This window comes from Papio anubis, chromosome 5 (genome assembly GCF_008728515.1).
Source record: "Papio anubis isolate 15944 chromosome 5, Panubis1.0, whole genome shotgun sequence".
NCBI classification, from domain to species: domain Eukaryota; kingdom Metazoa; phylum Chordata; class Mammalia; order Primates; family Cercopithecidae; genus Papio; species Papio anubis.
The window spans coordinates 15868454-15892987 of record NC_044980.1 but is presented as its reverse complement, the minus strand read 5'-3'; the positions used below and the strand labels follow the sequence as shown (position 1 = coordinate 15892987).

At 43.3% G+C, this 24534-nt stretch overlaps 1 protein-coding gene and 1 long non-coding RNA gene across 4 annotated transcripts in view; one reads left to right on the top strand and one right to left on the bottom strand.

Annotated features, from left to right (window-relative positions):
- RETREG1 (reticulophagy regulator 1) overlaps positions 1–24534 on the top strand; it is a 149600-nt gene that overhangs the window by 80775 nt on the left and 44291 nt on the right. The gene's annotated exons all lie outside the window — the stretch shown is intronic.
- Positions 4711–24534, bottom strand: part of LOC116274873 — a 70822-nt gene continuing 50998 nt past the window's right edge. For both annotated transcript variants that reach the window (XR_004183652.1, XR_004183651.1), the window contains 2 exons: positions 7170–7450; positions 4711–4787 (listed from right to left, as the gene is read on the bottom strand). This is a non-coding gene — a long non-coding RNA (uncharacterized LOC116274873). The remainder of the gene's footprint in view (positions 4788–7169; positions 7451–24534) is intronic.

Sequence of the window (24534 nt, the reverse complement as noted above, 5' to 3'; positions counted from 1 at the left end):
TGAAAACTCAGAAAAGGAACATGGCAGCTGGCTGGGACTGAAGTGTGAATGTTGATATGAGTACAGAAATATCTGGGCTACCCCTTCTGATTCATTCACACATTATCACATGATTGCCTTGGCCTCGATCATGTCAGCTGAAATAAGCATGGTAATCTCTCCTCTCTACCCACTCTATATGTCCCCGCTCTCCAGCAAGGCTGGATGAGTGTGGAGCCCTCTGCACTTCAGGGTGATAACCTTGGGAGCATCCTCTCTGGCCGGTGCACACTGCTGCAGGCAGTGGGATGGGTAACTTGCATCTCCGTTCTTAGAGTACATGTAGACAGTACAGTTCAAACAGTCAAAGCCTTAGCTACTCTGAACATACTCTGATGCTAGGTTGGTTCGTTGTTTGGTTTTTAGTGACAGGGTCTCGCTCTGTCACCCAGGTTGGAGTGCAGTGGCGTGATGATAGCTCCCAACTCGGCCTCCCAAAATGCTGGGATTGCAGGTGTGAGCCACCATGCCCGGCCAAGTTTTTTTGGTTGGTGAAATGTTCATCATTGTAAATTGTGGATGTAGGGAAAATGTGTTATTTTTTTGGTTTCTCAGACCTCTCAAAGGACTTTCCAATGAAGGAGAATTTTCTGACTTACAAGTCTATGCCTTTCCAAAGTAGAAGCTGAGCTCAGTCCCCAGCCTCCCTGGAAGCTGGGGTGTAGACTTCTGACCTCACACTCCACCAACCAGATGTGTTCTTGCTACACTTTGCATTAGAAGCTGGCAATGAAAGAAGCAGGCTTAAAGCGATCTATTCTGGCAAGGACAGTGGTCGATACATCCACTTTCCAAAATAGCAGTGGTGAAGGCTCTAGGCTGCCCAGCCATCTGGGGCTGCACCAGGCACTTCTACTGGTCTTTCTGGTAAAGTTCTGTGGTGTGATTTGGGTAACATTTATGACCCACTTGTGTTCTGGAGACAATGTGGGCTCTGCTTTTGTGAATTCCTTTTCCGCTTGAACCAGCCAGAGTCAGTCTGATTTGCCACCAGGAACCCTGGTGGGTACTGTGGGTCACTCAAGCTCTAGAGCCCATGGGGGTGTGAATTACCACCATAATCACCTTGGGGCTCCCTTTGGGACCTCTGTTGGTTACCATGGAAAGTTCTTCTTCATTCTTGAGCATCACTTGAGAAAGGGTTAGGTCAAGAGACTGCTAGGTTGGTCTGCCTTTGGACATATTTCCTTCCCACTTTGGCATTTCTCCTGGGAGATGGGGAAAGATGGGGGTGGTCATTAGGCTCTTGGTTTAAGCAGTTAGGAGAATTTTAAATCATTAAGACTTATAAGTTCATATTATCAGGCAGGTGTGGTGGCTCACGCCTGTAATCCCAGCACTTTGGGAGGCCGAGGCGGGTGGATCACGAGGTCAGGAGATCGAGACCATCCTGGCTAACACAGTGAAACCCTGTCTCTACTAAAATACAAAAAATTAGCCAGGCATGGTGGTGGGCACCTGGAGTCCCAGCTACTCGGGAGGCTGAGGCAGGAGAATGGCGTGAACCCGGGAGGCGGAGCTTGCAGTGAGCAGAGATAGCGCCACTGCACTCCAGCCTGGATGGCAGAGTGAGACTCCATCTCAAAAAAAAAAACAAACTCACATGATCAACTACTAAAGTATGCATTTTAGTCCTTTGCAAATTCCATTCAACTCTAAAACCTAGAACCCAAGAAGAGCATTTACCTGAAAGGATTTTCTTCGGATCTTTCTGAAGTGTCACGTGTAATGAATCCAGGTAGCATATTATATAAATTCATGTTTGCATCTGTGTTGGGATTTGCAATTTATTTGTGGGATGAAATAATTCTTCTAAATTATCTATCTTCAAAGTTATTGTTGTTATTCTTTTACATTTCACCACAGTCTTTTACATGAGCTATGTTACATGAGTTGGAATAGTTTATAAAACAAAGATACTAATAAACAATGAAGGAACCTAGCTTGCTTTCCCAAGACTTACTTACATTGTGCTCACTTAGACTTTAACTTCCTGTCAAGAATTCACACAATTATCTGACATGTGCAGATAAATTGTGAAAGTTTCTTCACAAATATGCAGATAATAGGGGCATACTTTGTCAAAATAAAAAGTGACATCTAGGTAATTGCCTTAATTTTTCCCTTTATTGTCTGCATGGAGAGCTAACATAATGTTAGCTGGAGTGCAATGGTGCAATCACGGCTCACTATAATCTCCGCCTCCCGGGTTCAAGCGATTCTCCTGCCTCAGCCTCCTGAGTAACTGGGATTACAGGTGCGCGCCACCATGCCCAGCAAATTTTGTATTTTTAGTAGAGACAGGGTTTCACCATGTTGGTCAGGCTGGTCTTGAACTCTTGACCTTGTGATCCACCCATTTTAGCCTCCCAAAGTGTTGGGATTACAGGCATGAGCCACCACATCCAGCCCAGGAAAACTTTTTGAACACTAGCAGCTAAGTTATGATGAGACTTCTGATGTTCTAGAACACTGCATATCATGCCCTTATCCTTAAAATACTTGAGTGGCAAACAGGCTACTAAGATGTGATGCATTGGGTCTTCACTGGATATCAGGAACTATTGTTTTATCTCAAAGTGTGCCTTCCTGTGTCTGTCAGTTAAGGAAGGTTTCCAAGGTCAAGGAGATAATGGGTCCATTTCCATTTTCTCTATCCCAGCAATGTATGCACCTTAGTGTGGACACAGCCCTGTATGGGCCAGGCCATGCTCAGGGATGCTCTCCCAACTCATACTGGTGTAAAAGAACCTGGCAATTAGAGTCAGGATACATGGAGCAAAATTAGTTTGCTCACTGCATGTGTTGAGAAAGAGCAGCCAAACTCAGTGATGGTCACAGCCTAATTTGTTAAAGGAATCTCCTGTTTGATGCTTGGTGAGCAGAGCCTCCTGCTCCCCTCCGCTCTGTCTAGCCACCCCCTTCTCAGGTCCCTCAGATGTGCCATGCGTGTCTTGCTTCTGCCTGGAATTCTCCTCCCTTCTAAGCCCAATGTATCCTTTAATGTAACGGAGGCACCCCTCCCCTGGGAGGCCTTTTCTGCCACCCCCCAGACCTCCAAGGCTGTCTCCTGTGCTTATTCTGTGGATTTCTGTCTCACTCTGTACTTTCCTCTGTTAATAGCCTGCATCACATTGCTCTGTCACTGCTTGTTTACTTGTCTGTTTTCTCCACCAGACTTAAGCTTGGTGATGAGAGGGATCATTTCTGATCTTTGCCCTCCCGATGCCTGGCCTGCAATTGGCAACAGTAAACAGTTGCTAAATGCATCCGTCATTTCACCAAACTATGTCATTAATAAGCATCTATGATGAGTCTAGAACTGTGCTGTGAGCAATGAGTGATTTGAGAGAAGAAAAACATAGCCCTGGCTCAGCCATTTATGAACTCTGTAACCTTGGGCAAGGTTCATACTTTGCCTCTCTCAACCTCAGTCTTTGTATCTGTGTTATGGGATAAGAATACTTTCCTCAAGACATTATAAAGATTATGTAAAACAATAACACAAATGACTGGGTGAATAGTAAGCACACCTTAGGTACTGCTGTTACCTTTCATCAAGGGATGAACTGGCCAGAAGTAGTGAGGGATTAAAATGAAAGAATAGGACATCTAAGAAATGTTTTCTGTCTACCTCCCTTCCTCCTTCCTTCTTCTCCCCTTTTTCATTCATCCATTTCTTCCTTATGTTGAAATTCTGATGAAAGTCAGAGAAAGGAAAGATCATTGTAACTGCAGACAGCAACAAGGAAAATGTGTGATTAAATCTTATTTTGGAGTTTTTTTTTTTTTTTTTTTGAGACAGAGTCTTACTCTGTCTCCCAGGCTGGAGTGCAGTGGGTCACTGCAACCTCCGCCTCCTGGGTTCAATCAGTTCTCCTGCCTCAGCCTCCCAAGTAGCTGGGATTACAAGTGCATGCCTCCACACCCAGCTAATTTTTGTGTTTTTAGTAGAGATGGGGTTTCGCTGTGTTAGCCATGCTGGTCTCGAACTCCTGATCTCAGGTGATGTGATCCACCCATCTCGGTCTCCCAAAGTGCTGGGATTAAAGGCATGAGCCACCGTGTCCGGCCCTCAGGTGTTTTTAAAAAGCAGACACTTCAGTAAGATAGTCAGCATGCCAAGCACTGGTCTCAGTGTTTTGCATTCTCATCAGATCATCTATTTAAGCCACTTAATACACACTTACAGATATATTAAATCTCCACAACCACTATATGATGTGTAATTATCATCTCATTTTTACTGATCAGGAAACAAGCACAGAGAGGTTAAGTAACTTGCCTAAGATTAAACAGCCAGTAGGTGATAGAACCAGCATGAGCACCCAGGCAGGCTGGTACCAGGGGTTGCTTGGCCGAAATGCCCCTGGGAGCACAAGTATGTGCCCAGCATGGTGAGAGGACTTGACACCAGAAACACTGCCCTTTAGCAGTTGGCTATTCAGGCAAAGAGTTACAATTGCATGGAGAAGTGAATACAACTTGGAAACAGACAAGAGGCCTATAGCCAGGTTAGGTTCCCCGAAAGTAGACTATGAGGTGGAGATGAGCATGCAAGGCGTTTATTGGGATAAACATATGGGAAGGGATGAGCAGGTATAAGAGTGAAGAGGGGGGAAATGGAGCTACGATGTGGTCTGGCCTCCTGAGGTTGGGAGAACCATTCTTCAACGATGTGGAGAGTAAAGGGTGCAGCTCTTTGGAAGGGGGTCAGGCTCCATCAGGCTCTGCTTAGACTTGAATTGCTGCTTATTGAAACAGAGAAGAAAACTAATCTGATGACTACTGTGCAGGATGAACCCAAATGGGAGAGCCTGAGCGTGGTACTTACATACCAAAAGAACACCTAGGGTTAAATTTCACTTTCTACTCCCATTCCACGCTGGGTTGGACTAACAAAACACACACCAGTGCAATTAAGGATGTAAAAAGGTTAACAAAACCAGCTGATGTAGCTAAGAACGCAACTAAGGCTAAGCTTGCTGTTGAACAGTGATGCAAAAATTACCCCGGCGTGCCTTCGGTGGGATAGTGATCATACGAAATCAGATGTTGACACATGTAAACAGTGTTTCTGATTTGTTAAATTACCACATTAACAGCAAGTGCTGCTGGTTTGATTTGCACCTGATATGATAAGAAGCTAATTATATGACAGGGCGATCCACGTGGCAGGGCAATTTCAGTCCTAGCAACACAATATTTATCTGGACAGCAAACAGTCAAGCTGCTAATTCAAGATGCAATCTTTTCCAGAAACTTAGCCAATGTGGTAAAAAACAACGTTCCCCATTCCTCAGACAGACCCTCACCAGGTCTAGGAAATAAACTATAGCTTATTTTTTGGTCAACTACTGATTTAGAAATGATTTACTGATGACCTTTTGTAATAAGTATTTTTAAATTAAATAGTCTCAAGTAAAAATGTGTGATCTATGATAGGCACAAAAACACAGAATCCCAGGCTTTATTTGCATTTGTAGATTTTGGAAGATAGAATCCCATACTTTTTTATCTGTAGGTTTTATTGGATTATAAAAGGGAATACATAGGTGGGAGAATTTTTGAAAATACTTGAAGTAAGAATCATAGAGATAATCATTGTTATTCTTGGGGTATGTAGTTCCTTCCAGATTTTGTTTGTTTGTTTTACTCAGTTTCAAAATATGTAACATATTCTTTTGTAACTTGTATGGTATGTGTGTATGTGTGGGTGAGGGTGTGTAAAATACAGCAGTTGGCAAATTATGGCCCACACTCATCTGTCTGCTTACTGCCTATGGCTGCTTTGATGCCACAGTCGTAGGATTGAGTATTTGTGACAGGCACTGTATGGCCCGCAAAGCTGAACATAGTTCCCGTCTAGCCCTTTACAGAAAAGTTTCTCTATCCCCGTTTTAATATGTCAAGCAGTCCATGCCATCAGATCGTCTTCAGACATGTGCTTTGAAGGATGGCATAGTGTTCACGTGAGTGGATCAAAGTTACATTTGACTTTACCTTGTCCCTTCTTGCACACATCCCGTCTGCTGGGAAACCCTCTTGGCTCTGTCTCCAGAGGTGTCCCAGACCCCCCTACTCTCACCTGGGACCTGGGCCAGATCTCACTCCTCCCTGGCCCCCTAATATTTCTTTTGCCCCTGAAGAGGCTGGCCCCCATGCCATCCAGAACTGACTCCTGTCCCAGGCAGGTGGAATATATACCCATCACAAGGCGACCTTGAACCTGGGATGACTGTCCCCTTTTCATTGCCAAGGTCCAGGTAAAGCTGGTCAGTTATAGGCTTCCAGGAATATAAATTTAAAGAGTCATATTTTTTACTCATTTGAATTGTACTCTCTGTAAAATCACTGTTGATTTAGTTATGTTAATATATGTAAAAATCACATCTTATTTACATAATATGTTAATTTTGAAATTCTGCTTTTCCTGCTTTCTCTTTATGCCAGGTTTATTGACACTAAGGCCACTTTTTGAATCTAACACATTTTCCAGAACAAGTTGTCTTCACTACTAAGCTGTAATAGCGCATGTTTAAAAATTAGAGTCCCTAGAAATTGTACTAAGTTATGGACAGCTATTTTGATCAGTCTTCATCACACAACCACTTACTATATTGTTAAAACTTTTAGAAGAAACTTTTGCAAGGCTATTTACAATGACACTTAGCCTTTTCAATTGTGAGGTCACACCCCCAGAAAGAATTATGAGATCTGTAATAAACTTTCTTCTTTTTGGATTATTATTGTTATTATTATGATTTTTATCAACTCTATCAGGCAACTTCTGTGACATCTAAAAGACTCCAAACTAGCATTGATGCCATTTCTGCCATTCTTCCTTCCCCAGAACCTCTAAATTCAAAATAGATAGAATGTTTAGCTCTGGTATTTTGTAAGATCACAAACACATGGCTACATCCTGTTTTTGAGAGATAATTTTAGGTAAAGTGAAGGAAAACTTTGCCTTGTGTTCAGATATATAAGGTGAAATTTGAATCGCACACAGCCCTGTAAAGCCCTGCCCAGTGTGGCCCAGTCGGTCTGGAGGAGCAGGCTGACTTGGTGGTTTAGAGCTCCACCCTGGAGCCAGATGGCCTAGGTTCAAATCCTGGTCCCCAACTTACCAGCTTTGTGATTTTGGCTAAGTGACTTAGGTGCTTTGACCTCATCTCTAAGGTTTTTCCAGGAAGCAAATTCTGAGTTGGAGGTCGCCGAATTTAACAGGGGATGCTCTTGGAATCACCACTGGGGAGGGAAGGTAAAGGAAGCAGCACCGGACGCGGGAGGAGCTGAGCTGTGATGCAGGCCCAACGAAGGCCTCAGCCCACACCTTGCAGAGTTGTCCCGAATTGCCACGAGGAGGCCAGTCTCTTGCACCCCCGTGCTGATCAGTCATTGGCTCATGCTAGGAGGAAGTGAGACATTGGGAGTGTTAGTTGTCTGCAGCAAAGACGGTACCCCAAAAGGACTAACAGCTGTGTGGCATCCTCTGCAGCACTCCTGCAGCTGGAGGAGTAAGCCCTTCATTCCCTAAGGGGGACCTGGTGGTGTGCATCACAGAACCCACCACGGGGGTGGTAACGGTCTCTTTCTAATATTCTGATATTGAATATTTGAATATTCAATTAGAAATAGAATTAGAAATATTGAATATTTCTAATATTCTGATATGGATGATTATCATCGATTAAGGTATGTAGAAGTGTTAGAACAGTGTCGGACTCACAGTAACTGACATGTATTTGTTAAACAAAATTAAAACCTTGGGCCTTACTCATCTCCTCCTGTCACTGTCTTTTTAATTATGCTACTACCTTATTAAGTTCCAGACCCTAGTTCTGGAATATGCCAGTTTCACTCCTGACTAAGGGTCTTTATAGTTATTCCTGGAGCATCTCTTTTGGAGTCCACATTCTCCCACGTAATGCATGGGGGGAGCCTCTGGGAATGGGGTCTCAAAGCCTCTTTCCTGCTTTAGCCCTGCCTTGTAACTAGGGCAGTTGACACTGGTCCTGTGACGTGTTAGCCACATGTGATTGCACAGAGTATGCCCCCAGTAAGCATGTGATGAATGAACAAAGGAGACTGGAGATTTTCTTATCTGCTCAGTGGCATGCCTGTGGATCAAGACTGATTGATTTTTCTTGGAAACAAAATATTTCTCTACAGAATCTCCCTGAGCAATTTGATACTCACAGTAGTGACCCTCCATGGTCATTGGGATATCTCCCTAGCATGATGGTTAAATTCATGTCAACTTGCCCAGGCTCTGGTGCCTTGTTATTTGGTCACACACCAGTGTAGATGCAAAGGTATTTTTTAGATGTGATCAATGTGGTTAAATTAGAGCAGTTTGAGTAGGGCAGATTACCTTCTGCAGTGTGAATGAACCTCATCCAATTAATTGAAGGCCTTAAAAGCAAAGACCCAGGTCCCTTGAAAAGGAAGGAATTCTGTTCGCAGACTGCCCTCAGACTCAAGATGGCAACTTCTGCTTCTTTACATCCACAAGATGAATTTTCAGCTCGTTGGCCTACCCTGTAGATTTCAGGCTCTCAGTCATGTGAGCCATTTCCTTAAAATAAATCTTTCTCTCTCTCTCTCTCTATGTGTATATATATATATACACATACACAGCCTATTTATTCTCTTTTCCCAGAGAACCCTGACTAATACACCTAGGAACCCAGTGTCTGCTGAGTCTCTATCCCCCAGTTTTGCTTAACTTGATCCCCCAGTTTTGCTTAAATTGCCGCTATGTTTGCCTGGGGTCCTGTAGATGTGGGCCCAGGACTTCCAGGCAGGGCGGAGAAAGATACCGTTTCATCCGATTCAGCCTGTTTCCCAGCTGACTTGCTCAAGAGCAGCCTTGCTTGTGCCTTTGGGGTGTGTAACTCTGTTCACTGTGAGGAACCTAGGAACAGTTGTTCCCCATTGTTGGTAGGGCCTCCCTGTCTGTCTCCTCACATGAGGTCAGCTCCACTTTTGTGGTGGGGGGAAGGGAGAAAGGGACTTGAGCATCTCGGAGGACGCAGGTCAGCGCAGTGTGCCCCGCGCACATCCACCTGCAGGGGCCGGAGGACGCAGGTCAGCGCAGTGTCCCCTGCGCACATCCACCTGCAGGGGCTGGAGGACGCAGGTCAGCAGTGTCCCCTGCGCACATCCACCTGCAGGGGTGTGCAAGCACATGTTGTTTCCTGGCCTCTCATATGGCTTCTGACACAGCATGTCCCTTCCTCTTCACTTACTTTTAGGATTGGATGATGTTTAGATTTTAACTGCTTGGGAAGGACACAGAAGCTGGAGTAGCAGGAGTGTCAAACAGCCACTGCCCTCTACAGTGTTCAACACAACTTGTGATTTCATTGTCCTGTTAAAAATAATATAAAATCACGTTGGACAGAAACAAATTCTCCTTGGTTATAAATAAGCAGGCCGAAAGCAGTGTCTGGCAGTGTGAATCCACCATGAAAATTTATGATGAATTGTGTGTATGACGTTGCCATGGTTTGATGCTAAAAGTAGATGGATGTAAAGAAGCCAAGTTCTCTTTCTGTTTTTAAACCTTGGACTTCCTCTAGTACTCAAAACAGGAAGAAACATGAAAGGTAAGGACTAGTGGCACACATGGAAAGGAAATCTGGACGTGGTTTAAGTTTTGGAGATTTTATCAAAGTGAGGGGGGAAATGGCAGGCTGTCGTTCATGGCTTTCATAGGAGCACATTGGAAATGGTTCACACAGCTCACTGCAGTGGAGACAGTCACAGCATCCAGGAGCACATGTGTCGCCTTGTCTCACACGTGTTGGTGGAGATGCACAGTGGGGCACAGATGTTGCCCTGTTGGTTGGCTCAGCTCAGACTCGGGGTTCATTGCTGGTGTTGCCTGTTGGCTGGGGCTGATGCTGGGTGGGAAGGAAGTGCCATCATCTTCGAGGGGACTGATTGCTCTGTGGTTAAGGCTGAGCTCAGCTGGAAGGTGGGGCAGGGTTGGACAAGTTGAGGGGAGTCCTGCTGAGAGGGCAGAGAGGAGCACTGAAGCAGAGAGGTGGCTCCTTCAGATCGCCTGGGGTTAGAGGAGGAATCAGCAGAAAGGGGAGGCAAGAACAAGTTTGTGGCTGGAACAACACGAGCATCAAAATCACAGAGCACTGGATTACTACCCAAAGTATACGGTAAACACATGAGTCCTCACTGATGGAAACAAATGATTGGACAAACAAGTATTAATAAACCGGGGGGAGGGGAGAGGCAGATCTTCCTTGTAAGCCACCAAATACTGCACGTTGATATTGATACTCCCCCGCTCAGGAGTTAGAGTCCTGTCCCTCGCGCCACACTCCCTCCCTCTTTGAGTATGGATTGGATTTAGTGACTTGCTTTCAAAGAATAGAGGATGGAAAGGGAAAAATGATAACTTTACAGTTGCAAACTTGGCAAACTACTTTATCCAAGTGATCAAGTTAACAACACCAGTGATATGCCATTTGGACATCATGAGCCCCCCAGTATGATGTGATGAGAGGGGTACTCTCCCCCAAACCCAAAATCTCAGCCTAATGACGAGAAAAACATCAGACAACTCCAAACTGACGCATCTCTACAAAACACTCCTCAGACCTGTCCAGGTCATGATAACTGAAGGAAGTCCAGACCATTCTCATAGACCACAAGAGACCAAGTTGATACCAAGACTGAATGTGGCGTGGTGCCCTAGACGGTATCTGGGCATCCTGCAAGGGATGAAGAAAAAAAAAACCAAAAACCCAGCAAAGTGCAAACAAAGTCCGGAATTTGATTCATAGTATCGTACCGATGGTTTGTAGTTTCTACAAATGCGCTGTGGTAACGTAAACTATTAACATGGGGAAAACTGGGTGAGAGAGATCAGGAGCTCCCTTCTTCCCTCTCTCTCTCTCTTTCTTTCTTTTCTTTCTTCTTCTTTTTTTATTTGGAGACAGCATTGCCCAGGCTGGAGTGTAGTGGCGCAATCACAGCTCACTGTAGCCTCAGCTTCCTGAGTGCAGGTGATCCTCCCCCATCAGCCTCCCGAACAGCTGGGACTGCAGGCTTGTGCCACCATGCTCAGCTAACTTTTTAAAATTTTTGTAGAGACAGGGTCCCACTATGTTGCCCAGGCTGGTCTTGAGCTTCTGGGCTCAAACGATCCTCCCACCTTAGCCTCTCAAAGTGTTGGGATTACAGACGTGAGCCACTGCACCCTGCATCAATATTATTTCAAAAAAATTATTAAAATAAAATAAAGTTTGTGTATGCCCATAGGGGAGGGGGCTGGATGCTGGAGGAACCCCGCCATGAGGAATTATCGTGGAGACAGGAGATTGGGGATTAACACCATCAGAGTCTTACTGGATCCAGTTTCTCAGAGTCTTTAAGATTCAAGTTTTGGGTTTGTTTTACTCTATTTTTAAAGCTCATGAGTTTTTCTAGTCATTGAAGGTATTTTGCTCTCACCCCGGAAGTGAAGCCACTTACTGGACACCTTCAGGTTGCTATATCATGTGGAACCCTGAGGTGGCCTGTAGGAGATAACCCCATGTTTCTGAGAGGACATATGATAAACTGTGCCTCTCAGACACATGGGTTATCTCCAGACGGCGACTGAGGCCTTTTTTTTTTTTTTCCACGTATCAAGATCAGCGTGGTGCTCAGCTTTTCTTGTAGCAAATGCTTCTCCAGGAGCTGGTTCCTCTTGGAAAATGCCTGGACGCCACAGGTTGGTGGCCCAGAAACACATTTTCCAAGCCCCATTGCTTGGAGGAGAAGTCCTTTCAGTGTCTGAGGCAATCTCTCATCCCCCTTCAAGGCTGGGTCAGCAGGCGAAGCTCATGCAGCCAAGACCACAAGGCCGTCAGATGGTACATGGCAAGGAGTGCCCAGTGGAGGTGCTCTGGTCCCCTGTCCCACGCCCCACAGCGAATATGGAAATAATGATTTACTTCCAGAGCTGTCAAGCTGCAAAGTCTCCTTTCAATTTGGCTTCTCCAAAAACTGCTGGGTAAATGGATAACCAAGAAGCATCTTATCAGTTGCTATTTAAGGACTGAAATCATTTAAACCTGACATCAGCAGAGTGCAATAAGGAAGATCGACATGTAACAGAACCCATAGTTAAACAGAAGGTTATATGTATTTGCTCCTGTGTTGCATTGTGCTTGTAAACTCAGGAGATAAGGTTTGTTTTGAGCCGAGGGCCACCCTTGTTGATTCACTCCTGTCTCAACTATCCGCAAAGACCTCTGTCTCTGTGGTGTGTGGACTTTGAAAATTTCCACTTGCTTATGTTTGCTAAGAGCAGTGAGACTTGAGCCAGAGCTCTTCTGCTGCTATGACGATTTGTTCTGAATTTCTCAGAACCAAAGATTCTTTGTCAAGGAACCTCACCCCTGAAATGCACATGCCGTATCGCCTTAGAAGAGAGCTTTAAATAAGAAAGCATGCAGGAAGGTCCTTCAGGAACAGGGGAGTTCTGTGGAGGGCAGCTTGAACCAGAGGCAGTACTAACCCCCTAGGGAATTTGGTTTTTACAGGAGTTTAAACTGGGGCAGAGGGTTTTAGAGAAGTTCTGAGGGATTTGGGAGGTAGGATGGGAGGGCAGAAGAATGGGAAGGAGGAGAGAGAGAGAAAGAAAGTGGCTTCGTATCAGGCAGAGCAATGATTTTTTTTTTTTTTTTTTATACTTTAAGTTCTAGGGTACATGTGGATAACGTGCAGGTTTGTTACATATGTATACTTGTGCCATGTTGGCGTGCTGCACCCATCAACTTGTCAGCACCCATCAACTCGTCATTTACATCAGGTATAACTCCCAATGCAATCCCTCCCCCTTCCCCCCTCCCCGTGATAGGCCCCGGTGTGTGATGTTCCGCTTCCCGAGTCCAAGTGATCTCATTGTTCAGTTCCCACCTATGAGTGAGAACATGCGGTGTTTGGTTTTCTGTTCTTGCGATAGTTTGCTGAGAATGATGGTTTCCAGCTGCAGCCATGTCCCTACAAAGGACACAAACTCATCCTTTTTATGGCTGCATAGTATTCCATGGTGTATATGTGCCACATTTTCTTAACCCAGTCTGTCACTGATGGACATTTGGGTTGATTCCAAGTCTTTGCTATTGTGAATAGTGCCGCAATAAACATACATGTACATGTGTCTTTATAGCAGCATGATTTATAATCCTTTGGGTATATACCCAGTAATGGGATGGCTGGGTCATATGGTACTTCTAGTTCTAGATCCTTGAGGAATCGCCATACTGTTTTCCATAATGGTTGAACTAGTTTACAATCCCACCAACAGTGTAAAAGTGTTCCTATTTCTCCACATCCTCTCCAGCATCTGTTGTTTTCTGACTTTTTAATGATTGCCATTCTAACTGGTGTGAGATGGTATCTCATTGTGGTTTTGATTTGCATTTCTCTGATGGCCAGTGATGATGAGCATTTTTTTCATGTGTCTGTTGGCTGTATGAATGTCTTCTTTTGAGAACTGTCTGTTCATATCCTTTGCCCACTTTTCGATGGGGTTGTTTTTTTTTTTCCTGTGAATTTGTTTGAGTTCTTTGTAGGTTCTGGATATTAGCCCTTTGTCTGATGAGTATATTGCAAAAATTTTCTCCCATTGTGTAGGTTGCCTGTTCACTCTGATGGTAGTTTCTTTTGCTGTGCAGAAGCTCTTTAGTTTAATTAGATCCCATTTGTCAATTCTGGCTTTTGTTGCCGTTGCTTTTGGTGTTTTAGACACGAATTCCTTGCCCATGCCTATGTCCTGAATGGTATTACCTAGGTTTTCTTCTAGGGTTTTTATGGTATTAGGTCTAACATTTAAGTCTCTAATCCATCTTGAATTAATTTTTGTATAAGGAGTAAGGAAAGGATCCAGTTTCAGCTTTCTACTTATGGCTAGCCAATTTTCCCAGCACCATTTATTAAATAGGGAATCCTTTCCCCATTTCTTGTTTTTCTGAGGTTTGTCAAAGATCAGATGGCTGTAGATGTGTGGTAGTATTTCTGAGGACTCTGTTCTGTTCCATTGGTCTATATCTCTGTTTTGGTACCAGTACCACGCTGTTTTGGTTACTGTAGCCTTGTAGTATAGTTTGAAGTCAGGTAGCATGATGCCTCCAGCTTTGTTCTTTTGACTTAGGATTGTCTTGGCAATGCGAGCTCTTTTTTGGTTCCATATGAACTTTAAAGCAGTTTTTTCCAATTCTGTGAAGAAAGTCATTGGTAGCTTGATGGGGATGGCATTGAATCTATAAATTACCTTGGGCAGTATGGCCATTTTCACGATATTGATTCTTCCTATCCATGATCATGGTATGTTCTTCCATTTGTTTGTGTCCTCTTTTATTTCACTGAGCAGTGGCTTGTAGTTCTCCTTGAAGAGGTCCTTTACATCCCTAGTAAGTTGGATTCCTAGGTATTTCATTCTCTTTGAAGCAATTGTGAATGGAAGTTCATTCATGATTTTGCTCTCTGTTTGTCTGTTACTGGTGTATAAGAATGCTTGTGATTTTTGCACATTAATTTTGTATCCTGAGACTTTGCTGAAGTTGCTTATCAGCTTAAGGAGATTTTGGGCTGAGACAATGGGGTTTTCTAAATATACAATCATGTCATCTGCAAACAGGGACAATGTGACTTCTTCTTTTCCTAACTGAATACCCTTTATTTCTTTCTCTTGCCTGATTGCCCTAGCCAGAACTTCCAACACTATGTTGAATAGGAGTGGTGAGAGAGGGCATCCCTGTCTTGTGCCAGTTTTCAAAGGGAATTTTTCCAGTTTTTGCCCATTCAGTATGATATTGGCTGTGGGTTTGTCATAAATAGCTCTTATTATTTTGAGATACGTTCCATCAATACCGAATTTATTGAGCGTTTTTAGCAAGAAGGGCTGTTGAATTTTGTCAAAGGCCTTTTGTGCATCTATTGAGAGAATCATGTGGTTTTTGACTTTGGTTCTGTTTATATGCTGGATTACGTTTATTGACTTGCGTATGTTGAACCAGCCTTACATCCCAGGGATGAAGCCCACTTGATCATAGTGGATAAGCTTTTTGATGTGCTGCTGGATCCGGTTTGCCAGTATTTTATTGAGTATTTTTGCATCGATGTTCATCAGGGATATTGGTCCAAAATTCTCTTTTTTTGTTGTATCTCTGCCAGGCTTTGGTACCAGGATGATGTTGGCCTCATAAAATGAGTTAGGGAGGATTCCCTGTTTTTCTATTGATTGGAATAGTTTCAGAAGGAATGGTACCAGCTCCTCCTTGTACCTCTGGTAGAATTCAGCTGTGAATCCATCTGGTCCTGGACTTTTTTTCGTTGGTAGGCTATTAATTATTGCCTAAATTTCAGAGCCTATTATTGGTCTATTCAGGAATTCAGCTTCTTCCTGGTTTAGTCTTGGGAGAGTGTAAGTGTCCAGGAAATTATCCATTTCTTCTAGATTTCCTAGTTTATTTGCGTAGAGGTGTTTATAGTATTCTCTGATGGTAGTTTGTATTTCTGTGGGGTTGGTGGTGATAACCCCTTTATCATTTTTTATTGCATCTATTTGATTCTTCTCTCTTTTCTTCTTTATTATTCTTGCTAGCGGTCTATCATTTTTGTTGATCTTTTCAAAAAACCAACTCCTGGATTCATTGATTTTTTGGAGGGTTTTTTGTGTCTCTATCTCCTTCAGTTCTGCTCTGATCTTAGTTATTTCTTGCCTTCTGCTAGCTTTTGAATGTGTTTGCTCTTGCTTCTCTAGTTCTTTTAATTGTGATGTTAGGGTGTCAATTTTAGATCTTTCCAGCTTTCTCTTGTGTGCATTTAGTGCTATAAATTTCCCTCTACACACTGCTTTAAATGTGTCCCAGAGATTCTGGTATGTTGTATCTTTGTTCTCATTGGTTTCAAAGAACATCTTTGTTTCTGCCTTCATTTCGTTATGTACCCAGTAGTCATTCAGGAGCAGGTTATTCAGTTTCCATGTAGTTGAGCGGTTGTGATTGAGTTTCTTAGTCCTGAGTTCTAGTTTGATTGCACTGTGGTCTGAGAGACAGTTTGTTATAATTTCTGTTCTTGTACATTTGCTGAGGAGTGCTTTACTTCCAATTATGTGGTCAGTTTTGGAATAAGTGTGATGTGGTGCTGAGTAGAATGTATATTCTGTTGATTTGGGGTGGAGAGTTCTGTAGATGTCTATTAGGTCTGCTTGCTGCAGAGATGAGTTCAGTTCCTGGATATCCTTGTTAACTTTCTGTCTCGTTGATCTGTCTAATGTTGACAGTGGGGTGTTGAAGTCTCCCATTATTATTGTATGGGAGTCTAAGTCTCTTTGTAAGTCTTTAAGGACTTGCTTTATGTATCTGGGTGCTCCTGTATTGGGTGCATATATATTTAGGATAGTTAGCCCTTCCTGTTGAACTGATCCCTTTACCATTATGTAATGGCCTTCTTTGTCTCTTTTGATCCTTGATGGTTTAAAGTCTGTTTTATCAGAGACTAGTATTCCAACCCCTGCTTTTTTTTGTTCTCCATTTGCTTGGTAGACCTTCCTCCATCCCTTTATTTTGAGTCTATGTATGTCTCTGCATGTGAGATGGGTCTCCTGAATACAGCAAACTGATGGGTCTTGACTCTTTATCCAGTTTGCCAGTCTGTGTCTTTTAATTGGATCATTTAGTCCATTTACATTTAAGGTTAATATTGTTATGTGTGAACTTGATCCTGCCATTATGATATTAACTGGTTATTTTGCTCGTTAGTTGATGCAGTTTCTTCCTAGCCTCGATGGTCTTTACATTTTGGCATGTTTTTGCAGTGGCTGGTACCAGTTGTTCCTTTCCATGTTTAGCGCTTCCTTCAGGGTCTCTTGTAAGGCAGGCCTGGTGGTGACAAAATCTCTAAGCATTTGCTTATCTGTAAAGGATTTTATTTCTCCTTCACTTACGAAACTTAGTTTGGCTGGATATGAAATTCTGGGTTGAAAATTCTTTTCTTTAAGAATGTTGAATATTGGCCCCCACTCTCTTCTGGCTTGTAGAGTTTCTGCCGAGAGATCTGCTGTTAGTCTGATGGGCTTCCCTTTGTGGGTAACCCGACCTTTCTCTCTGGCTGCCCTTAAGATTTTTTCCTTCATTTCAACTTTGGTGAATCTGACAGTTATGTGTCTTGGAGTTGCTCTTCTCGAGGAGTATCTTTGTGGTGTTCTCTGTATTTCCTGAATTTGAATGTTGGCCTGCCCTACTAGGTTGGGGAAGTTCTCCTGGATGATATCCTGAAGAGTGTTTTCCAACTTGGTTCCATTTTCCCCCTCACTTTCAGGCACCCCAATCAGACGTAGATTTGGTCTTTTTACATAATCCCATACTTCTTGCAGGCTTTGTTCATTTCTTTTTCTTCTTTTTTCTTTAGGTTTCTCTTCTCGCTTCATTTCATTCATTTGATCCTCAATCGCTGATACTCTTTCTTCCAGTTGATCGAGTCAGTTACTGAAGCTTGTGCATTTGTCACGTATTTCTCGTGTCATGGTTTTCATCTCTGTCCATTCGTTTATGGCCTTCTCTGCATTAATTATTCTGGTTATCAATTCTTCCACTTTTTTTTCAAGATTTTTAGTTTCTTTGCGCTGGGTACGTAATTCCTCCTTTAGCTCTGAGAAGTTTGATGGACTGGAGCCTTCTTCTCTCATCTTGTCAAAGTCATTTTCCGTCCAGCTTTGATCCGTTGCTGGCGATGAGCTGTGTTCCTTTGCAGCGGGCGATGCCCTCTTATTTTTTGAAGTTCCAGCTTTTCTGCCCTGCTTTTTCCCCGTCTTTGTGGTTTTATCTGCCTCTGGTCTTTGATGATGGTGACGTACTGATGGGGTTTTGGTGTGGGTGTCCTTCCTGTTTGTTAGTTTTCCTTCTAACAGTCAGGACCCTCAGCTGTAGGTCTGTTGGAGATTGCTTGAGGTCCACTCCAGACCCTGTTTGCCTGGGTATCAGCAGCAGAGGCTGCAGAAGATAGAATATTGCTGAATAGCGAGTGTACCTGTCTGATTCTTGCTATGGAAGCTTCCTCTCAGGGGTGTACTCCACCGTGTGAGGTGTGGGGTGTCGGTCTGCCCCTAGTGGGGGATGTCTCCCAGTTAGGCTACTCAGGGGTCAGGGACCCACTTGAGCAGGTAGTCTGTCCGTTCTCAGATCTCAACCTCCGTGTTGGGAGATCCACTGCTCACTTCAAAGCTGTCAGACAGAGTCGTTTGCGTCTGCAGAGGTTTCAGCTGCTTTTTGTTGTTGTTGTTGTTTAGCTGTGCCCTGTCCCCAGAGGTGGAGTCTACAGAGACAGGCAGGACTCCTTGAGCTGCTGTGGGCTCCACCCAGTTGGAGCTTCCCAGCTGCTTTGTTTATCTACTTAAGCCTCAGCAATGGTGGGCGCCCCTCCCCCAGCCTCGCTGCTGCCTTGCCGGGAGATCGCAGACTGCTGTGCTAGCAATGAGGGAGGCTCCGTGGGCGTGGGACCCTCCCGGCCAGGCGTGGGATATAGTCTCCTGGTGTGCCCGTTTGCTAAGATCCTTGGTAGAGCGCAGTTCTGGGGTGGGAGTTACCCGATTTTCCAGGTGTTGTGTGTCTCAGTTCCGCTGGCTAGGAAAAGGGATTCCCTTCCCCCTTGCACTTCCCAGGTGAGGCAATGCCTCGCCCTGCTTCAGCTCTTGCTGGTCATGCTGCAGCAGCTGACCAGCACTGATTGTCAGGCACTCCCTAGTGAGATAAACCCAGTACCTCAGTTGAAAATGCAGAAATCACCTGTCTTCTGTGTCGCTCGCGCTGGGAGTTGGAGACTGGAGCTGTTCCTATTCGGCCATCTTGCTCCGCACCCCCCCCCCCCCCGCAATGATGTTTTAAGGAGAAGAAGAATGAGGAAATAAGTAGGAATAAAACCAGTTCCAGGTGACCCACAGGACTTCTGAGAGGGAGTCACAAACCAGAATTTATAAAGACCATGTTCAGTGCAATGAAAGGAGCCTCAGTAAACCCAGGACTCAATGCAGAACAAGTCAGTGGCCCTGGGTGAGGCGTGAGGTCTGAGCGCTGCCCTGTTTCCTGCAGTTATTTCTCTGGCCTTCCTAAGCTGTCACCAAGCTGCCCCCCGTCCCTCTCCGTGTTTCTCGAGGCTACTCCTGTCCTCTGAATTCCCTGTCACCTCCTGCTCCTCTTCTCCACCTGCCATCACCCCACCCTTCCTGGAGTGAAGCTGAAAATGGGGGGCAAATGGGTTCTCACAGACTTTACACTTTGCATCATGTTTTCGAATGGTCATTAACCACTAAATATCACAACTTAAAAATTATTTTAAGTTAATGTAAATTACTTTCAATGGCAGAAACCACAATTACATTTGCACCATCCTAATAGCAGCAGTCAATGAACTTTTCTTAAAAAAAACTATTGGCCAGGCACGGTGGCTCATGCCTGTAATCCCAGCACTTTCGGAGTCCGAGGCAGGAGGATCACAAGGTCAGAAGATCGAGACCAGCCTGACCAACATGGAGAAACCCCGTAGCCAAGCGTGGTGGCAGGTGCCTGTAATCCCAGCTACTCAGGAGGCTGAGGAAGGAGAATCACTTGAACCCGGGAGGTGGAGGTTGCAGTGAGCCGAGATCATGCCAATGCACTGCATCCTGGGTGACAAGAGCAAGCCTCCATCTCAAACAACAACAACAGACCAAAAAAACTATTGATTAGAAAGGACATTAAGCCTACCACCATAGAGGTCAGCATGACAAAATAGGACTGGGGCAGGACACCACCCTTGCAGGCTCGACTCTTCGCCCGTGTTTCTGTCTTTCCTCACCCCCTCCCCATCATGAGCTTTGCAAGTCCATGTCCTGCTCTCCTGGCCTTCTCTCCCACCGGCTGGCCTGTCCTCCAGCAGCCCTTGGATGGCTACTGTCTGCTCTGTCCAAGCCATGCTTTCCAGATAGCTCGGCCTCAGCATACCTTTTTGGGAGGCACAGTCCAACCCATAACAGGGTCAGGCAGTACGGGTGGCATGGACTGGACAGGAAAGGGGTGAGAAGCTCTCGCTGGCCAAAGTGATGGTCCCTGACAAAGACGTGGTTCCAGTGGTTGGTCCCAACTGAGACTATAACAAACAAATGAACAAAATGGAAGTTCTGACTATTCAGGATAAGGAAATAGTGATATGTTGCATGACCCTACAATTTGTGGCCTATCCAGAGACACAGAGAGGGGCCTGTTAATAGTTATACCCGGACAAGAGGTGCAGCTGGGCAGTGTCCACGGTAGACTGAGAAAAACGGTGACTACAGTGATACTTCCAGAACAAGGATGGAGGCAGTCCACAGGAGAGCTCAGGGGCAGGGAAGCTTCAGAGGCTCAGGGTGTTGGTTTGAGTGTCCTGGCTATTTTGGGCTGAAAAGAGCTTTGAGGAAAACACTCCATGTGCTAAGCTTAAAAAGACTTAAAAAGATAAAAGGGTAACTGGGTTAAGTCTGATCTAATTATTATGAGAAGAGACTGAGGAAAAGGTTCTGCTTTCTCCTGCTGCCTGTCCAGATGAGGCAGGACACTGCTTGCAACTGTATCCTGAGCAACTCTGGGTTTCCAAGGACCTGAGTCAGGGGCTCTCTTTGCAGAGATTGAGACCACATGTCAGTGACCTGCCCCCGTTTAAACCTCGGGCACTCTTGTTGGTTCGGTTGTTGTATCTTTTCCTTATTAAGATTTGCTATAACAGTATTTTGGAGAAAAATGTTTGTATTGCTTTGAAAGCCACTGATCTAGGACAAGTCTCAGTGTGATTCCACCCACCAGGCAGCAAGAGAGAGGGGTACCATCTCTCCCTCAGCAGCGGGGTGCACATGGTCATTATTCATCAGATTGTCATTACTGATAGCATCATTTACACCACACGCGTAGATGCTCATTTGATCCTTTGATTTTTGTTTGGGTGTTTTCTTTTTGTCAGTTTGATCTAAGGAGAAAAATGTCCTCTTCCACTTTGTTCCAGAAATATCCTGTGTTTGATGCTAGTTCCGTACTCTTATTTCACTTTGGCAAAGTGCATAATACATACTCTGACTTTTCACAGGCAACAAATTCTGTATTGGTGACATTAGAAGTCTTTGGTGGGCTATGGAAGAGTGAAGATGGGGAATTCTTAGACTCTTGAGTCACTGAGTGGAGAGTTTGGCTCAATTTTCTTTCTTGTATTCTTTCAGCCAACACATGTCTTTTACCAAACAGTCAGCTTCTCAAAGGCAGGGGCTCCGTGCTTTGACTGGAGCAAAAATCTTGAAGCTGTAGAGGCTCACTGGAAAGCGACTCCTGAAGGCCTGTGTCCCAAGTGAGTGGGCATTTCTTCCCTGTAGGGACAGGGAACCCTGGAAAGTCCCCTTACAACCCCCTTTTCATTTAAAAGTGATCTTTTTCCTTTTTTATATTTTAAAAACTATTTTTTCATATCATAAGAGTATTGTTGCTGAAAAAAAAAACAGGCAAAAGGAAAATACTCATTATTTCTGTAAGCCACAGAAGAAAACCATGGTGTAGGTCCTTGAATGCTTTTTCTTTCTCCCTTTTTCTCCTCTCCTCCCTTCCCTTCACCCATCGCCTCCTCCTCCTCCTTGCCATGTCCTTCTAGTTTGCCTTTCCTTCTTTGTACATATCTTTCTAGATATTTTCTTTAATATATAAATGTATATCTGAATATATAACTCAATATATGAATACATAATCAAGATATTTACATATATAATATACGAATACATAATCAAGATATTTACATATATAATATATAAAATATACTCAATATATTTACATATATTACATTTGTAATCACTATATTTACATATCGATTATATATATTATATATTATATAAATACATATATTTATATATAATATATAAACATCAATATGTACAAATATATAATCAATATGTACAAATCAATTACATGTAAATATATTGATTATATATAAATATACATAGTATACAGATAAATATATAAATACATAAATATATTTCACATGAATGAAATATTATATATTTTGATTTCTATTCTTTCTCTCTCTCTCTTTGCTAACTATATTAGGTAAAGACTTTCCTAACAATGTCATCCTTTTTAATGGCAGCATAGGATTTCATTGAATCATACAATTTAACCTCTTACTGATGGACCTCTAGGTCGTTTTCACTTACTGGCTGTTACAAAGAATGCTTATATTTATTTTATCTCTAAATTTTAAATTTTGTGTGTATGATTTGTGAAGTCCATAATATGTTTACAAGTAATATATGTACATTATGAATGTGTATGTATATTTGGGGGCTGTGTGCTGCTAGGGGTGCTTGATCAAAAACATGTGGCTGCCCCTAACCTAGGCAACAGATGATGAATGGAACTAAGACAGTAACCGCAGCATGGAGTCTGAGGTGGATTGAAGTGTAGCTCTATACGGTAGGGTTGATGGGACTTGGTGATTGTCTGGTGAGGGAGAGGGAAGAATTGAGTATAGCTTCCATGTTTCTTCCTCAGTTGACCATTTCTTCACTTGATTATGTAATTAATATCAACTAATAAGATAACCTAAAAATAATATTAATATGCTGTATCCTAGGAGTCAGCTCCATCATGCTTTGTACGATTGCTGAGATACAGTATTAAACAAGAACATCCCTGCCTTAAATTCCAGTGAGGTGGGGATTCAGATAACAAACACATGAACAATAAAACAAGTTTCTAGCCTCTGCTTCAAGAGTGTTCAGGTCAGGCCTACACATCCTGGCCGATTTGGAATGGATTTGTGTTTCTGTTTTCTGGATGTAAACTGCATTCTGCCTCTTCTCCAAGATTCCTATTAGCTATATCTTCCTCCTCATTCCAAGACTCCTGTTAGATATATCTTCCTCCTCATTCCAAGATTCCTATTAGATATATCTTCCTCCTCCTTCCAAGATGCCTATTAGATGTATCTTCCTCCTCAGTCCTCAATGCTCCCCAGGGATTACTTTTCCTCATTCAGTATTTTGCCTCCTGCAGGCATCTGTTGCTTCAAGCTTCACATATATGATTAAGAAATCTTATGATTTTTTTTCGTTTACTTTTTTTTTGAGATGGGGATTTCACAGTGTTGATCAGGTTGGTCTTGAACTTCTGGGCTCAGGCGATTCTCCCAACTCTGCCTCCCAAGGTTCTGAGATTACAGGCATGAGACATTGCTCCTGGCCTCTTATGATCTTTTTGGAATTAATTCGGGCTTGTTAGATTTTTGTTGTTGTTGTTATATGTCTTGTGAAAAAACATTTAGAAGTCCATGTTTAACTTTATTCTCTACTGTGTAGTTTAAGAAATGTCAAAACCAGGAATACCGCCTGATTGGGCACACTAGAGGCAAGAGTGGGAGAAGGTGAATTCACAGACCTGGCCAGTCTCCTCCTGGCTTCAAGGTGATAATTTACCCCGCGATTCTCAGACTTCACTTGTATCAGAAATGTTTGGGGGAAGTGTGCTAAGACGCGGGTCCTCAGGCCCTTCCCCCAGCGATTCTGATTCTTGGAATTTCAGCTGGGACTCAGGATCTGCATTTTGAAGCAAGTTCTCCAGGGGATTTGGTTGTGCTGTTCTACAGACAACATTTTTAGAAAGACCGATTTAGAGGAGGTGTTTCTGATCTCTGTGTCTTCTGTCATTTAAGAAGATTTTTCAGTCACTTGGGCCGACTGATCAATACAGCTGATCACTCAGGACACAATATAAAATTCTTATGCAGAGAGAAGCTGACTTAAGCTATCTCTACCTGGAAGGGGTCTTTTATATTTTCAATCATATATGGATGAAAAAGATGCTGTATTCTTTTTATATGAACTACTTTGTGTATTTTATAAGTAGTATAAATGTATGACTATCCCATTTACCAGACATTTGGGGTGCATGGTATAGACAACTGAAGGTTATTCCTTTAAGTTGCACTTTTTTTTTTTTTTTTTTTGCTTTATTTCAGCCATTTACATGGAACTGTTTAGTATATGTTTCTCTGCTTTTGCAAACACAATCTACTGAAGATAGTTAAATCTTTTCAGGGTCATCATATGTTTTTCATTCTTTCAGGTCTGAATTAGGTTTGTTAAGGCCTAGCATCGAATAGCCTCAAATGTGTTCGCTGTTTGCGTCTGCCATGGTTGTTAGAGTTTTTCTTTTCCCTCACTGTTATCTGTTATTTCTCTCTCGCATTACTGTGCCTGCCTCTAGGAGCTTTCTAATTTGCTCTGGGGCTGGGAAATCATGTGACTGCGGACTGTATGTTGAGTAACAGTGAAGAGGATTTGAATGAGTTTTTGAGAAGCTGTTCTAGCAATAAAATGGATGTACTTTGCTGCGTTGACATGGTGACATTATTTTAGTGGCTCAACTACCTTCTTACTTGCCTCCTGATCCTTAACTGCAGTTGTCGTGGTTGTGACCTCATGACAAGTGA